The sequence below is a fragment of the Salmo trutta genome, chromosome 10 (assembly GCF_901001165.1).
Source record: "Salmo trutta chromosome 10, fSalTru1.1, whole genome shotgun sequence".
In the NCBI taxonomy this organism is placed as follows: Eukaryota; Metazoa; Chordata; class Actinopteri; order Salmoniformes; family Salmonidae; genus Salmo; species Salmo trutta.
Window position 1 is genome coordinate 17,441,358 of NC_042966.1, and position 16,981 is coordinate 17,458,338.

Genomic DNA, 16,981 nt, shown 5'->3' on the forward strand with positions numbered 1-16,981 from the left:
GGGTACGAAGTAATTGAGCTAGCTACAGTATGTACATATAGGTAGGGTTAAAGTAACTAGGAAACAGGATAGATAAGACAGTAGCAGCAGCGGGTAGCCATTTGATTAGCTATTGAGCAGTCTTGTTAAGCAGTCTTATGGCTTGGGAGTATAAGCTTTTCATGGTCCTGTTGGTACCAGACTTGGTGCACTGGATGTGGCATATCAAGAAGCTGATTAAAACAGCATGATCATTACACAGGGGCCCCTTGTGTTGGGGACAATAAAAGGCCGCTCTATAATGTGCCGTTTTGTCATGCAACACAATGCCAAAGATGTCTCAAGTTGAGGGAAGGTGCACATGGCATGCTGACTGCAGGAATGTCCACCAGAGCTGTTGCCAGATAATTTAATGTTAATTTCTCTACGATAAGCCGCCTCCAACATCATATTAGAGTTTTTGGCAGTATGTCCTTCCGGCCTCACAACTGCAGACCACGTGTAACCACGCCAACCCGGGACCTCCACATCCGGCTTCTTCCCCTGTGGGATCGTCAGAGGGGGGATGGGGGTGCCGAGGAGTATTTCTGTCTGTAATAAAGCCCTTGTGTGGGGAAAAACTCATTCCGATTGGCTGGACCTGGCTCCCTAGTGGGTGGGCCCAGCTCCCAAATGGGTGGGCCTATGCTCTCCCAGGCTCACCCATGGCTGCGCCCCTGCCCAGTCATGTGAAATCCATAGATTAGGGCTTAATGAATTTATTTCAATTGACTAATTTCCTTATATGAACTGTAACTCACCAAAACCTTTGAAATAGTTGCACGTATATTACTTTCTAGCACGTCAAGTTAGCTTACAGAGTAATAAGTACAGTCATATTGATGTGGATGGGGGCGTGCTTGTCCCGCCATCTCCTGTAAATCACAATCAGCTCATTTGTCTTGCTGACGTTGAGGGAGAGGTTTTTGTCCTAGCACCACACTGCCAGGTCTCTGACCTCCCTATAGGCTGCTTCATGGTTGTTGGTGATCAGTCCTACAACCATCGTGTCGTCAGCAAACTTGATGAGGGTGTTGGAGTAGTGCGAGGCCATGCAGTCATTGGTGAACAGGGAGTACAGGAGGGGACTAAGCACACACCCTTGAGGGGCCCCAGTGTTGATGGTCAGCATGGCGATGTGCTGTTGCCTACCTTCACTGCCTGGGGGTGGCCTGTCAGGAAGTCAAGGATCCAGTTGTAGAGGGAGGTGTTCAGTCCCAGGGTCCTGATCTTGATGATGAGCTTGGAGGGGACTATAGTGTTGCATGCTGAGCTGTAGTCAATTAACAGCATTCTTCATCCCTTTTGTCCAGGTGGGTGAGGGCAGTGTGGAGTGCAATAGAGATTGTCGATTTGTTGGGGTGGTATGCGAATTTGAGTGGGTTCAGGGTGTCTGAGATGTTGGTGTTGATATGAGCCATGGCCAGCCTTTCAAAGCATTTCATGGCTATAGATGTGAGTGCTACAGGGCAATAGTCATTTAGGCAGGTTACCTAGGTGTTCTTGGGCACGGGGACTATGGTGGTCTGCTTGAAACAAGTTTATATTACAGACCGGTTAAAAATGTCAGTGAAGACACCTGCCAGCTGGTCAGCACATGCTGTGAGTACACATCCTGGTATTTAATCTGACTTAGACCTGTGACACCATTTGAGTGCAATTAATAATCAGGTAGAACAGAAAAACAGCAGGCTGCGGACTTTGTAGGGTAAGAGTTGATTACCCCTTGTATAGACTATGCTCCCATGTACCAGAAGGTCTTGGAACCTTTACCAGAAACTTTCTGGAACTGACCTGCTTGCCTAACCAGACGTTGTCCTCTCCACAGGGTGCACCCTGTGGGGAGGACAACGAGAAGTCTTACCTACTAATTTGAGTTAGCGGCTGCGCTGACGATGAACTAAGGCTGTGGAGCTGAGGACAGGGAGCTGTGCGAATCTGGATATCACTGGACAGATGTTTATTATTTTATTTTTGTGGGGATATGGTTCTGGTCGGGCCCTAGAAATCGAGAACCTATGCCCACCCTCTCTATATATTGTCTTGTCTGTCTTTTCCCCTCCCCATTTTGTCCCATAGTGGTAGAATCCTTTAGAGGAGTTGGCAGAGTAGAGCAAGGCCAAGTGTGGGTCCCATATTGTTTGCAGCACCAGAGTGAGATTGTAGTGCCTTTCACCATATTGTTTGTAGTGCCTTCCCTTAGAATAACTAAGGCAAGACATATCAGAATATTTCAGTGTGCAGTGGAGTGAGATTGGTAGTGACTTTAACCATATTGTTGCAGTGCTATACCAGGATAATGGAGAGAGTGTCAGTAGTTGCTAGGAGTGGTGGTAGGAGTCAGGCGCAGAGAGCAGAGGTAAGGAACTGTGTGTTTATTAAATAAAACACAACACGATCGACGCCAACACAACCGGTGTGAAAAATGCAAAGTGCCCAGAACAATAGGTACACAGCATGCATAAAAATATAACAATAGTAGATCGCCAGCACATCCAAATACAAAACACAACCTGACGCTAAATAATCCCGCACAAACCTGGGCGGGCTAAACAGGCTTAAATAACCAAAAATCAAAAGAACCAAATGAGGAACAGGTGCAAACAATAAGACATACCAAACGAAAAGGAAAAAGGGATCAGCGGCGGCTAGTAGGCCGGTGACGACGACCGCCGAGCGCCGCCCGAGCAGGCAGGGGAGCCACCTTCGGTGGGATTCGTGACAGTACCCCCCTCCTGACGCGTGGCTCCCGCAGCGCGCCGCCACCGACCTCAAGGGCAACCCGGAGGACGAGGCGCAGGGCGATCCCCATGAAGGCGGTGGAACTCCCTCAGTAGTGGGGGGTCCAAAATGTCCTTCCTGGGTACCCAGCACCTCTCCTCCGTGCCGTACCCCTCCCAGTCGACGAGGTACTGTAGGCCCCCCCCCCGAAGTCTGGAGTCCAGAATGGTGCGTATCTTATACGCCGGGGACCCCCCAATGTCCAGCGGGGGTGGAGGAACCTCCGGCACCTCACCTTCCTGCATGGGACCAGCCACCACCGGCCTGAGGAGAGACACATGAAACGAGGGGTTAATACGGTAGTAAGATGGAAGTTGTAACCGGTAACACACCTCGTTTATCCTCCTCAGGACTTTAAACGGCCCTACACACTGCGGGCCCAGCTTCCGGCAGGGCAAGCGGAGGGGCAGGTTTCTAGCCGAGAGCCAGACTCGATCCCCTGGTGCAAACACAGGGGTCTCACTGCGGTGCTGGTCAGCGCTCTTCTTCTGCCGTCCACTCGCCTTTGTGAGTGCGTCTTGGACGGCTCTCCAAGTGTCCTTCGAGCGCTGTACCCAATCCTCCACCGCAGGAGCCTCGGTCTGGCTCTGGTGCCATGGAGCCAGGACCGGCTGGTAGCCCAACATGCACTGGAACGGTGACATGTTGGTTGATGAGTGACGTAGAGAATTTTGGGCTATTTCTGCCCATGGAACGTATCTCGCCCATTCCCTGGGCCGGTCCTGGCAATACATCCTTAGAAACCTACCCACCTCTTGGTTCACTCTCTCCACCTGCCCATTACTCTCGGGGTGGAAACCCGAGGTCAGGCTGACCGATACCCCCAAACGTTCCATGAACGCCCTCCAAACTCTGGACGTGAACTGGGGACCCCGATCAGAAACGATGTCCTTGGGCACCCCGTAGTGCCGGAAGACATGGGTAAACAGGGCCTCCGCAGTCTGCAGAGCCGTAGGGAGACCGGGCAACGGGATGAGACGACAGGACTTCGAGAACCGATCCACAACGACCAGGATAGTGGTGTTCCCCAGAGATACGGGAAGATCAGTGAGGAAGTCCACTGACAAGTGTGACCACGGCCGCTGTGGAACGGGGAGGGGGTGTAATTTCCCTCTAGGCAGGTGTCGAGGAGCCTTGCTCTGAGCGCACACCGAGCAGGAGGAAACATAAAACCGCACGTCCTTACCCAAGATGGGCCACCAGTACTTCCCCCTCAGGTTCCGCACTGTCCTCTCGATCCCAGGGTGACCCGAAGAGGGGAGATTATGGGCCCATCGAATCAATCGATCACGGAGACCAAGCGGCACGTACTGAACACCTGCCGGACACTGCGATGCTGCAGGTTCCAACCGTAACGCCCGCTCGATCTCCGCGTCCAACTCCCATACCACCGGAGCTACCAAGCACGACGCTGGAAGAATTGGAGCCGGATCGATGGCCCTCTCCTCGGTGCCATATAGGCGGGACAGTGCGTCGGCCTTCGTGTTCTGTGAACCTGGCCGATAAGAGATCGTGAACCGGAAACGGGTAAAGGACATGGCCCACCTGGCCTGACGCGGAATCAGTCTCCTAGCTGCCCGGATGTACTCGAGATTACGTTGGTCAGTCCAGATGAGGAAAGGGTGCTTAGCCCCCTCAAGCCAATGTCTCCACACCTTCAGAGCCTTAACCACAGCTAACAACTCCCTGTCCCCCACGTCATAGTTCTGCTCCGCCGGCCCGAGCTTCCTAGAAAAGAAAGCGCACGGGCGGAGTTTGAGTGGCGTGCCCGAGCGCTGTGATAGCACGGCCCCCACCCCAGTCTCAGACGCGTCCACCTCCACTATGAATGCCAAAGAGGGATCCGGATGAGCCAGCACTGGAGCGACGGTAAACAGCTCCTTCAGGTGACTGAACGCTCTGTTCGCCTCTGCTGACCAGCGCAAGCGCGCCGGACCCCCCTTCAGCAGTGAGGTAATGGGAGCAGCAACTTGATCAAAGCCCCGGATAAACCTCCGGTAGTAATTGGCAAACCCTAAAAACCGCTGCACCTCCTTTACCGTGGTCGGAGTCGGCCAATTACGCACGGCTTTAACGCAGTCATCCTCCATCACCACCCCCGAGGTGGAAATGTGTTACCCCAGGAAGGAAACGGCTCGTTTGAAAAACTCACATTTCTCAGCCTTAACATACAGGTCATTCTCCAGCAGTCGCCCAAGCACCTTGCGCACCAGGGAGACATGCGCGGCACGGGTGGCGGAATAAATCAGGATGTCGTCAATATACACCACCACCCCCTGCCCGTGCAGGTCCCTGAGAATCTCGTCAACAAAGGATTGAAAGACGGCTGGAGCATTCTTTAACCCATACGGCATGACGAGGTACTCATAGTGGCCCGATGTGGTACTGAATGCGGTTTTCCACTCGTCTCCTCCCCGGATACGCACCAGGTTGTAAGCGCTCCTGAGGTCCAGTTTCGTGAAAAAACGCGCGCCGTGAAATGATTCCACCGCCGTAGCGATGAGAGGTAGCGGGTAACTGAACCCTACTGTGATGGAATTTAGACCTCGATAATCAATGCACGGACGCAACCCTCCATCCTTTTTCTTCACGAAAAAGAAACTCGAGGAGACGGGTGACATGGAGGGCTTAATGTACCCCTGTCTCAGAGATTCCGTGACATATGTCTCCATAGCCAACCTTTCCTCCTGTGACAATGGGTACACGTGACTCCTGGGAAGTGCAGCGTTTACCTGGAGATTTATCACGCAATCCCCTCGTCGATGAAGTGGTAATCGGGTCGCCCTCTTTTTACAGAAGGCGATAGCCAAATCGGCATATTCTGAGGGAATGCGCACAGTGGAAACCTGGTCTGGACTCTCCACCGTCGTCGCACCGATGGAAACTCCCTTACACCTGCCTGAGCACTCCTCTGACAACCCTCTGAGAGCCCCCTGTCTCCACGAAATATTGGGATTGTGATTGGCCAGCCAGGGAATCCCCAGCACCACCGGAAACGCAGGAGAATCAATGTGGAAGAGACTAATCCGTTCCCCATGATCCCCCTGCGTTACCATGTCCAGTGGCACCGTGGCCTCCCTGACCAGTCCTGACCCTAATGGTCTGCTATCTAAGGAGTGCACGGGGAAAGGTTGGTCCAACGACACCAGGGGAATCCCTAGCCTTAACCCGAGCCCACGATCCATAAAGTTTCCAGCTGCGCCTGAATCGACTAGCGCCTTATGCTGGAAAGAGGGAGAAAACAAGGGGAAAGTTACTAAAACGAACATATGACCAACAGGGAGCTCTGGGTGAGGTTGGTGCTTACTCACCTGAGGTGAACGAGGAGTGCTCCGCCTGCCATCCCGATTCCCAGAGGAGCTCCCCCAGCACCGGTCGGTAGTGTGTCCTCTCCGACCACACTGGGTACAAGAGGAGCCTCCTCCTCCGGTTCCCCTGGACGCGGCCCCCCCTAGCTCCATAGGGATGGGAACTGGAGGACCTGGAGGTGGAACCAACAGGGCCCTGTCTGGACGCCCGCGCGCAGCCAGCAGGTTGTCGAGACGAATGGACATGTCGATTAGTTCATCTAGTGAGAGGGTAGTGTCCCGACATTCTAGCTCACGGCGGACGTCCTCCCGGAGGCTACACCGATAGTGGTCCATCAGGGCCCTGTCGTTCCACCCCGCTCCAGCAGCCAAGGTCCAGAACTCCAGAGCAAAGTCTTGTGCGCTCCTCGTCTCCTGCCGCAGGTGGAACAGCCGTTCACCCGCTGCCCGGCCCTCTGCTGGGTGGTCGAACACGGCCCGGAAACGGCGGGTGAACTCGGGGTAGTGATCCCTTGTCGAGTCTGGGCCATACCACACTGCGTTGGCCCACTCCAGGGCACGTCCCGTTAAGCAGGAGACGAGGACGCTTACGCTCTACTCTCCCGAGGGAGTCGGACGAACGGTAGCCAGGTACAACTCCAACTGTAGCAGGAACCCCTGGCACCCAGCCGCCGCTCCATCGTACTCCCTGGGGAGAGCCAGGCGTATGGCTCCGGGTCCGGACGTCGGTGGAGGGGTAGATGGTGGAGGGGGAATTGGTGCTGGGGATGCGGTAGGGAGGCCAATCCTCTCCCATCGGTCCATCCTCTCCATCATCTGGTCCATCGCTGAGCCGATTCGGTGGAGGATGGTGGTATGATGGAGGACCCGTTCCTCCATCGATGGGAGAGGAGGGGAGGCTGCTCCTGCTGACTCCATAGCAGGTGCGGGATTCTGTCAGTAGTTGCTAGGAGTGGTGGTAGGAGTCAGGCGCAGAGAGCAGAGGTAAGGAACTGTGTGTTTATTAAATAAAACACAACACGATCGACGCCAACACAACCGGCGTGAAAAATGCAAAGTGCCCAGAACAATAGGTACACAGCATGCAGAAAAATATAACAATAGTAGATCGCCAGCACATCCAAATACAAAACACAACCTGACGCTAAAGAATCCTGCACAAACCTGGGCGGGCTAAACAGGCTTAAATAACCAAAAATCAAAAGAACCAAATGAGGAACAGGTGCAAACAATAAGACATACCAAACGAAAAGGAAAAAGGGATCAGCGGCGGCTAGTAGGCCGGTGACGACGACCGCCGAGCGCCGCCCGAGCAGGCAGGGGAGCCACCTTCGGTGGGATTCGTGACAGAGTGTTGCAGTGTGTCACTTCGATGCCCGATATTTACTTGAGGGAGTAAGTGGGAGGGTAACCTACCTGAGGGGAGGCTGTAATGTGTCGACACAATCCGGGAAATCATACAGTCTGCTGTGGGAGGTCGGGAAACGGGGTCCAATCCATGTTAACCCGTGAATTGAAAATAAAACTTAACTTGAGCATACTTACCTGTCCTGGTCTTCTGTGTTGGGGTTGTGTGCAGGAGAACATTCAGTTCTGTGTTTGGGAGGACTTAACTTCTTACATCTACACGTTCCGCTAGCGGAACGTCTGCTCCAATATCCAATGATGGGCGGGGCGCGAAATTCAAACTCCTCTAAATCCGAAAACTTACACTTTTCAAACATATGACTATGTTACAGCTATTTAAAGACAAGACTCTCCTTTATCTAACCAAACTGTCCGATTTCAAAAAGGCTTTACAGCGAAAGCAAAACATTAGATTATGTCAGCAGAGTACCCAGCCAGGAATAATCACACAGCCATTTTTCAAGCTAGCATATCATGTCACATAAACCCAAACCATATCTAAATGCAGCACTAACCTTTGATGATCTTCATCAGATGACACACCTAGGACATTGTGTTATACAATACATGCATGTCTGTTCAATCAAGTTCATATTTATATCAAAAACCAGCTTTTTACATTAGCATGTGACGTTCAGAACTAGCATTCCCACCGAACACTTCCGGTGATTTTACTAAATTACTCACGATAAACGTTCACAAAAAGCATAACAATTATTTTAAGAATTATAGATACAGAACTCCTCTATGCACTCGATATGTCCGATTTTAAAATAGCTTTTCGGATGAAGCACATTTTGCAATAATGTAAGTACATAGCCCGGCGTTACAGGGCTAGCTATTTAGACACCCACCCAGTGTAGCCTTCACCAAAATCACATTTCCTATAAGAAAAATGTTCTTACCTTGCTTGTTCTTCATCAGAATACACTGCCAGGACTTCTACTTCAATAACAAATGTAGGTTTGGTCCCAAATAATCCATCGTTATATCCAAACAGCGACGTTTTGTTCGTGCGTTCTAGACACTATCCCAACGCTAAATCTCGGCCACGAGCATGACGCAAAATATGACAAAAAATTTCGAAATATTCCATTACCGTACTTCGAAGCATGTCAACCGCTGTTTAAAACCAATATTTATGCAATTTATCTCGTAGAGAAGCGATAATATTCCGACCGGGAATCTGCCTGTCTGTAAACTGAGGAAAAAACCAAAAGCCGGGGGCGGGGCGTGTCACGCGCCTAAGGCTTAGTCCATTGACTGACCACTCAGCATTTGCTCTCGTGTGCTTCAGCCAGGGCTTTGAATGACATCATTCCTGTTTTTCCCGGGCTGTGAGACTCCATTGTTGACGTGACAAGTGTCACGTAAGAGCAGAGATCCTTTGTAAACGATAGAGAGAATCAAGAAGGGCAAGAAATGTTCAGACAGGGTACTTCCTGAACAGAAGCATCTCAGGTTTTTGCCTGCCATAGGAGTTCTGTTATACTCACAGACACCATTCAAACAGTTTCAGAAACTTTGGAGTGTTTTCTCTCCAAAGCTAATAATTATATGCATATTCCAGTTTCTGGGCAGGACTAATAATCAGATTAAATCGGGTACGTTTTTTATCCAGCCGTGAAAATACTGCCCCCTAGATGTAACAGGTTAATAGGGGTTCACACTTAACTGTGACAGAGATGTAAGTCATATAACATTGTTGGTGATTTACATTAACATTTACGTCATTTAGCAGACGCTCTTATCCAGAGCAACTTACAAATTGGTGCATTCACCTTATGATATCCAGTGGAACAACCACTTTACAATAGTACATCTATATATTTTTTGGGGGGGAGGGTAGAAGGATTACTTAATCCTATCCCAGGTATTCCTTAAAGAGGTGGGGTTTCAGGTGTCTCCGGAAGGTGGTGATTGACTCCGCTGTCCTGGCGTCGTGAGGGAGCTTGTTCCACCATTGGGGTGCCAGAGCAGCGAACAGTTTTGACTGGGCTGAGCGGGAACTGTGCTTCCGCAGAGGTAGGGAGGCGAGCAGGCCAGAGGTGGATGAATGCAGTGCCCTTCTTTGGGTGTAGGGACTGATCAGAGCCTGAAGGTACGGAGGTGCCGTTCCCCTCACAGCTCCGTAGGCAAGCACCATGGTCTTGTAGCAGATGCGAGCTTCAACTGGAAGCCAGTGGAGTGTGCGGAGGAGTGTGGTGACGTGAGAGAACTTGGGAAGGTTGAACACCAGACGGGCTGCGGCGTTCTGGATGAGTTGTAGGGGTTTAATGGCACAGGCAGGGAGCCCCGCCAACAGTGAGTTGCAGTAATCCAGACGGGAGATGACAAGTGCCTGGATTAGGACCTGCGCCGCTTCCTGTGTGAGGCAATGTCGTACTTTGCGAATGTTGTAGAGCATGAACCTACAGGATCGGGTCACCGCCTTGATGTTAGCGGAGAACGACAGGGTGTTGTCCAGGGTCACGCCAAGGCTCTTAGCACTCTGGGAGGAGGACACAATGGAGTTGTCAACCGTGATGGCGAGATCATGGAACGGGCAGTCCTTCCCCGGAAGGAAGAGCAGCTCCGTCTTGCCGAGGTTCAGCTTGAGGTGGTGTATCACAAAGAACCTTCCATAGTCTTATGTAAATGACTTGTTCCACTACTACTCTACTAGTAACATGACTGACTAAGAACTAGAATACAACTCACATAGTATTTAGATCATGTGTGTGAAATGCTTGATAGTGTACGTGATGGAAATTGAGAGGTCTACTTTCTTGGGGACCTGAATATTGACTGTCTTTCATCAAGCTGTCCGCTCAAGAGGAAGCATCTCACTGTAACCAGTGCCTGTAATATGGTTCAGGTTATTAATCGGCCTACCAGGGTGTTTACAAACACTACAGGAACTAGATCATCCACATGTTTTGATCAAATTTTTACTAATACTGTAGAACTTTGTTCTAAAAATGTATCCGTACCCAATGGATGCAGTGATCATAATATAGTGATTATATCCAGGAAACCCAAGGTTCCAAAAGCGGGGCCTAAAATAGTGGATAAGAGATCATACAAAATATTTTTATGTGACTTATGTGAATGACATTAAAAATGTGTTTGTCCGGTGTGATTAATAAGGAGCATCTAGACACTGCACTTGATGCATTTATTTATGAAATTATTTATTTCAATTCTTGATAAACATGCAGCTGTTAAGAAACTGACTGTTAGAACTGTTAAGGCTCCATGGATTGATGAGGAATTGAAAAACTGTGTAGTTGAAAGAGATGTAGCAAAAGGAGTGGCTAATAAGTCTGGCTGCACGTCTGACTGACTGACACTGCAAATGGAGAAATTGTGTGACTAAACTTAACAAAAATAAGAAACTGGATTATGAAGCCATGGTCAACGGTATAAAGAACAATGGAAGAAAATTGTAGTACTGTAAATTAAATTATGAGCAGAAAGACAAATTCAACTCCATCTTTCAGGAAATGCCATTGTATTCATGCATCAAAAAAATGACTAACGAAAGAAAAGCATTGTAAGTTTGAGTTTTGGAAAGTCAGTGTGGAGAGCTGGATTTTTGTTTTGTTATTGATCAATAATGACAAACCTGGCATTGACAATTTAGATGGAAAGCTGCTGAGGATGGTAGCGGACTCTATAGCCACTCCTATCTGTGTCACGCCCTGACCAGGTGAACTCTTCTATTTTGGTCAGGGTGTGGCATTTCTATAGTTTATTTTCTATGTTTTGGTATAGCCTTGCTTTGGGGCGTATTTCTATGTTGGGTTCTGTCGATTCCCAATCAGAGACAGCTGTCGCTAGTTGCCTCTGATTGGGGAATCATGTTTAAGTTCCTTTTCCCCCCACGATGTTTGTGGGTTGTTGCCTCTTTTGTTTGAGCAAGTTAACGTTTCGTCTATTCTTTGTCTGTTTTGGAAACGTGTTTATTTGTGTCTAAATAAACATGTCTTCGCTCCAAGCTGCGCTTTGGTCCGCTTCCTTATCACCAGACGACGAGCATTACAGAACAACCCACCAAACCAGGACCAAGCAGCGGGAGGAAAAGGAGCGCGAGAGATGGGCTCGCGAGGGGAAGGAGTTCTGGACCTGGGAGGAGATCATGTCGGGGAAAGGACCCTGGCGGACGGATTCCCAGGTCGAGGAGGAAAAGCCAGCCGGTAGACCGAGTCGCAGGCGGCGGTCGAGGAGGCCCGGAAAACAGCCCCAAGAAAATTTTGGGGGGGGGGCTAATGGGGTGGTCCGGAAGGGCAGAGGAAGAGCCCAGACCACTGCTCTCGTGGGGGATGACGGCGGAGGAAGAGAAGGAGATGAGGCGTTTGATTGAGGACCTGCAGAGGGAAGATCTGGAGGAGGAGCCATGGTATGCGGAGTTGGGCGCTGTGTCGCCAGTGCGCCCGCTCAGCGCGGTGCGTCCGGTGGACATGCCCAGCACATGCCGTGCTAGGATGGGCATCCAGCCAGGACGAGTGGCTAAACCGGCTCCACGCTTCAGGTCACCAGTGCGTGTTCACAGTCCTGTCTGGCCCGTTCCTGTTCCCCGCACCAAGCCCACGGTGCGTGTCCCCAGTCCTGTCCGGCCCGTCCCTGCTCCCGGCACCAAGCCATGGGAAGCGGAGTTGCGCGCTGTGTCGCCAGTGCGCCCGCACAGCCCGGTGCGTCCGGTGGACATGCCCAGCACATGCCGTGCTAGGATGGGCATCCAGCCAGGACGAGTGGCTAAACCAGCTCCACGCTTCAGGTCACCAGTACGTGTTCACAGTCCTGTCTGGCCCGTCCCTGCTCCCCGCACCAGGTTAGTGGTGCGTGTCCCCAGTCCTGTCCGGCCCGTCCCTGCTCCCCGCACCAGGTTAGTGGTGCGTGTCCCCAGTCCTGTCCGGCCCGTCCCTGCTCCCCGCACCAGGTTAGTGGTGCGTGTCCCCAGTCCTGTCCGGCCCGTCCTTGCTCCCCGCACCAGGTTAGTGGTGCGTGTCCCCAGTCCGGCCCGGCCCGTCCCTGCTCCCCGCACCAGGTTAGTGGTGCGTGTCCCCAGTCCTGTCCGGCCCGTCCCTGCTCCCCGCACCAGGTTAGTGGTGCATGTCCCCAGTCCGGCCCGGCCCGTCCCTGCTCCCCGCACCAGGTTAGTGGTGCGTGTCCCCAGTCCAGTCCGGCCCGTCCCTGCTCCCCGCACCAGGCCAGTGGTGCGTGTCCCCAGTCCAGTCCGGCCCGTCCCGGCTCCCCGCACCAGGTTAGTGGTGCGTGTCCCCAGTCCTGTCCGGCCCATTCCTGCTCCCCGCACCAAGCCAGTGGTGCGTGTCCCCAGTCCAGTCCGGCCCGTCCCTGCTCCCCGCACCAAGCCAGTGGTGCGTGTCCCCAGTCCTGTCCGGCCCGTCCCTGCTCCCCGCACCAAGTTAGTGGTGCGTGTCCACAGTCCTGTCCGGCCCATCCCTGCTCCCCGCACCAAGCCAGTGGTGCGTGTCCCCAGTCCTGTCCGGCCCATCCCTGCTCCCCGCACCAGGTTAGTGGTGCGTGTCCCCAGTCCTGTCCGGCCCATTCCTGCTCCCCGCACCAAGCCAGTGGTGCGTGTCCCCAGTCCAGTCCGGCCCGTCCCTGCTCCCCGCACCAAGCCAGTGGTGCGTGTGTCCAGTCCAGTCCGGCCCGTCCCTGCTCCCCGCACCAAGCCAGTGGTGCGTGTCAACAGTCCAGTCCGGCCCGTCCCTGCTCCCCGCACCAGGTTGGTTGTGCGTGTCCCCAGGCCAGTCCGGCCCGTCCCTGCTCCCCGCACCAGGTTGGTGGTGCGTGTCCCCGGTCCTGTCCGGCCCGTCCCTGTTCCCCGCACCAGGCCCACGGCGCGTGTCCACAGTCCGGCACGGCCTGTGTCCGGTCCACCGGTGACCAGTCCTGTTCCGGTCGGCGGCTCCGCTCCGGAGCCTGAGCATGCCGCTCCACCGTGGTCCAGTCCGGGCCAGAGGGGTAGGGCTAGGGTGGAGGCAGGGGGAGAAACACGCCCGGGGCCAGAGCCTCCACCGAGGGTGAGGCGCCCACCCGGGTCCCCCCCCTAATAGACTTTAGGTTGGTGCGCCGGGAGTACGCACCGTTGGAGGGGGGGTACTGTCACGCCCTGACCAGGTGAACTCTTCTATTTTGGTCAGGGTGTGGCATTTCTATAGTTTATTTTCTATGTTTTGGTATAGCCTTGCTTTGGGGCGTATTTCTATGTTGGGTTCTGTCGATTCCCAATCAGAGACAGCTGTCGCTAGTTGCCTCTGATTGGGGAATCATATTTAAGTTCCTTTTCCCCCCACGATGTTTGTGGGTTGTTGCCTCTTTTGTTTGAGCAAGTTAACGTTTCGTCTATTCTTTGTCTGTTTTGGTAACGTGTTTATTTGTGTCTAAATAAACATGTCTTCGCTCCCAGCTGCGCTTTGGTCCGCTTCCTTATCACCCGACGACGAGCGTTACAATCTGTCATATCTTTAATCTGAGCCTAGAGGAAAGTCTTTGTCCTCAGGCCTGGAGGGAAGCCAAAGTCCTTCCGCTACCTAAGAATTTTAAAGTGGCCTTTACTGGTTCTAAATGCTGACCTATCAGCTTGCTGCCAGCTCTTAGCAAACTGTTGAACAAAACTGTCTGACCAAATACAATGCTATTTCTCTCTCAAAAAATGTACAACAGACTTTCAGCATGCTTATAGAGAAGGGCGCTAAACATGTACTGCACTGACACAAATGACTGATGATTCGTTGAAAGAAATTGATGAGAAGATTGTGGGAGCTGTACTGTTAGATTTCAGTGCAGTCTATGATATTATTGACCATTCAACCTCTGCCGTATCGTGGATTCAGAGCTACAGTATCTGACACAACACAGAAGGTTTTCTTCAATGGAAGCTTCTCTAATGTTAAACATGTAAAGTGTGGTGTACCGGAGGGCAGTTCACTTGGCCGTCTACTCTTTTCTTATTTTACAAATTACCTGCCACTGGCATTAAACAAAGCCTGTGTGTCCATGTATGCTGATGATTTAACCCTATACGTGTCAGCAACCCTAAACTAAGAGTTGCAGTCTGTTTTGGAATGGGTGGCCAGCAATAAACTGGTCCTGAACATCTCTACATCTAAGAGCATTGTATTTGGTACAAATCATTCACTAATTTATAGACCTCAGCTGAATCTGGTAATGAATGGTGTGGTTGTTGAGCAAAATACAGTATATTGATTCAATGGTTGTAAAGACGGGGAAAGGTCTGTCTGTGATAAAGAGGTGCTCTGCTTTTTTGGACACCACACTCCACAAAGCAAGTCCTGCATGCTCTAGTTTTATCTTATCTTGATTATTGTCCAGTCATATGGTCAAGTGATGCAAAGAATGACCTACTTAAGCTGCAGCTGGCCCAGAACAGAGCAGCATGATTTGCTCTTCATTGTAATCAGAGGTCTAATATCAATACTATGCATGCCAGTCTCTCTTGGCTAAGAGTTGAGGAAAGACTGACTGCATCACTTATTTTTTATAAGAAACATGAATGTGTTGGAAATTCCAAATTGGTTGCATTAGTCAACAGCACTGACACGCACTGACCCCATCAGAACTGCTACCAGGGATTTTTTCACAGTACCCAGGTCCAGAACAAATTCAAGGAAATGTAAAGTATTATATAGAGTCATGATTGAATGGAACTCCCATCTCACGTAGTGCAAGTGAACAGCAAACCTGGCCTCAGAAAACAAATAAAGCAACACCTCACCGCGCAATGCCTCTCAATCAAATGTTATTCATAAAGCCCTTTTTACATCAGCCGATGTAAAAAGGGCTTGTGACCTACTTTTGTGTGTATGTACTGACATGCATGTGATAGATGCATGTACATACATATAATGTATTTAAATTGTAAAGTATTTTGTCTGTAATGTCTTTTTTGTTATGACAGACCCCAGTAAGACTAGTTGTTACCACTGGTGACGGCTAATGGGGATCCTAATAAAATCAAATAAACAGCTTTTGCTGTGTGAGGTTTTTTTAAGTCATGGTCTCTTCACACTTAATTCCTCTCTCTCCTCCCTCTATTTCTCTCTCTATCTTTTCAGAGGTGAACTGTAACATTAACAAGCCAGTAATGGTCTTCCACATCCACGGACCTACATCCTGTAGGTGTGCGTGTGTAGAGCTGAAATAGCCCTGAAGTGACCATAATATTGTTTTGACTAGTTCTCTCTCTCTGCCACCCATACAGTCCCCCTACTATGGCTGACGCACTGGTCTCCATCTGGTAACTCCAACCTGTGAATCCTGGGTAGTATCAGACAGTACTATTCCATCTTCAACAGAGCCCAGAACATGGTGAGCCTTGGCTAGATAAATTGAAGATTGATCAGCGATGGATATCCCGTAAATCCATATGAACAACATTGTGTCTCTCAAGTGCAATATCTATTCTAAAGCAAGTTTGTGATTGGAAGTGAGGCATAGGGCTTTATGTGTATAATTGATTATTAGTTCACCAAAAATGATAAACTAAGGCGTAGCATTATGAGTAGTTTGATGGTCTTCTGTTTGGTTCATACATTGATTATGAATAAAGCATGCACTGCATGATCAAACCAAAAAGAATGTGCACCCATTCCCTTTCCTATAGTGCCACCATGTGGCCAATCATGTAACTACTCAAAGGCCCTAAAGTCAGTGTTGTCAATTTAGCGACTTTATCTCTATATTTAGCCAGTTTCTCTGACCCCTCCAGCTACTTTTATCGGTAAAAAAAAAGAGGCTAGCAACAAATTCAGCTACTTTCAGGCTGCCTTTGGGGTGTTTTGCCACCGAGAGTTTCTACATTTACATTTTAGCCATTTAGCAGACGCTCTTATCCAGAGCGACATACAGTTAGTTATTCATCTTAAGATAGCTAGGTGGGACAACCACATATCACAGGTATAGTAAGTACACTTTTCCTCAATAAAGTAGCTATCCCCGGGAGGAAGAGCAGCTCCGTCTTGTCAAGGTTGTGCTTGAGGTGGTGGGCAGAGACGCGTGTCGCCATCTGGGTGTCAGAAGGGGAAAAAGGAGAAAAGTAGTTGAGTGTCATCCGCATAGCAATGGTAGGAGAGACCATGTGAGGATATAATGGAGACGAGTGACTTGCTGTATAGAGAGAAGATGAGGGCCTAGGACCAAGCCCTGGGGGACACCAGTAGTGAGAGTATGTAGTGCAGACACAGATCCTCTCCACATCACCTGGTTGGAGCAGCCTGCCAGGTCAGATGCAATCCAAGAGTGTGCAGAGCCTGACACTCTCATCCCTGAGGGTGGAGAGGAGGATCTGATGGTTCACGGTGTCAAAGGCAGCGGATAGATCTAGGAGGATGAGACCAGAGGAGAGAGCGTCAGCTTTGGCAGGGCGGAAAGCCTCCATGACAGAGAGAAGAGCAGTCTCGGTTGAGTGACCCGTCTTGAAGCCTGATTTGTTAGAGTCA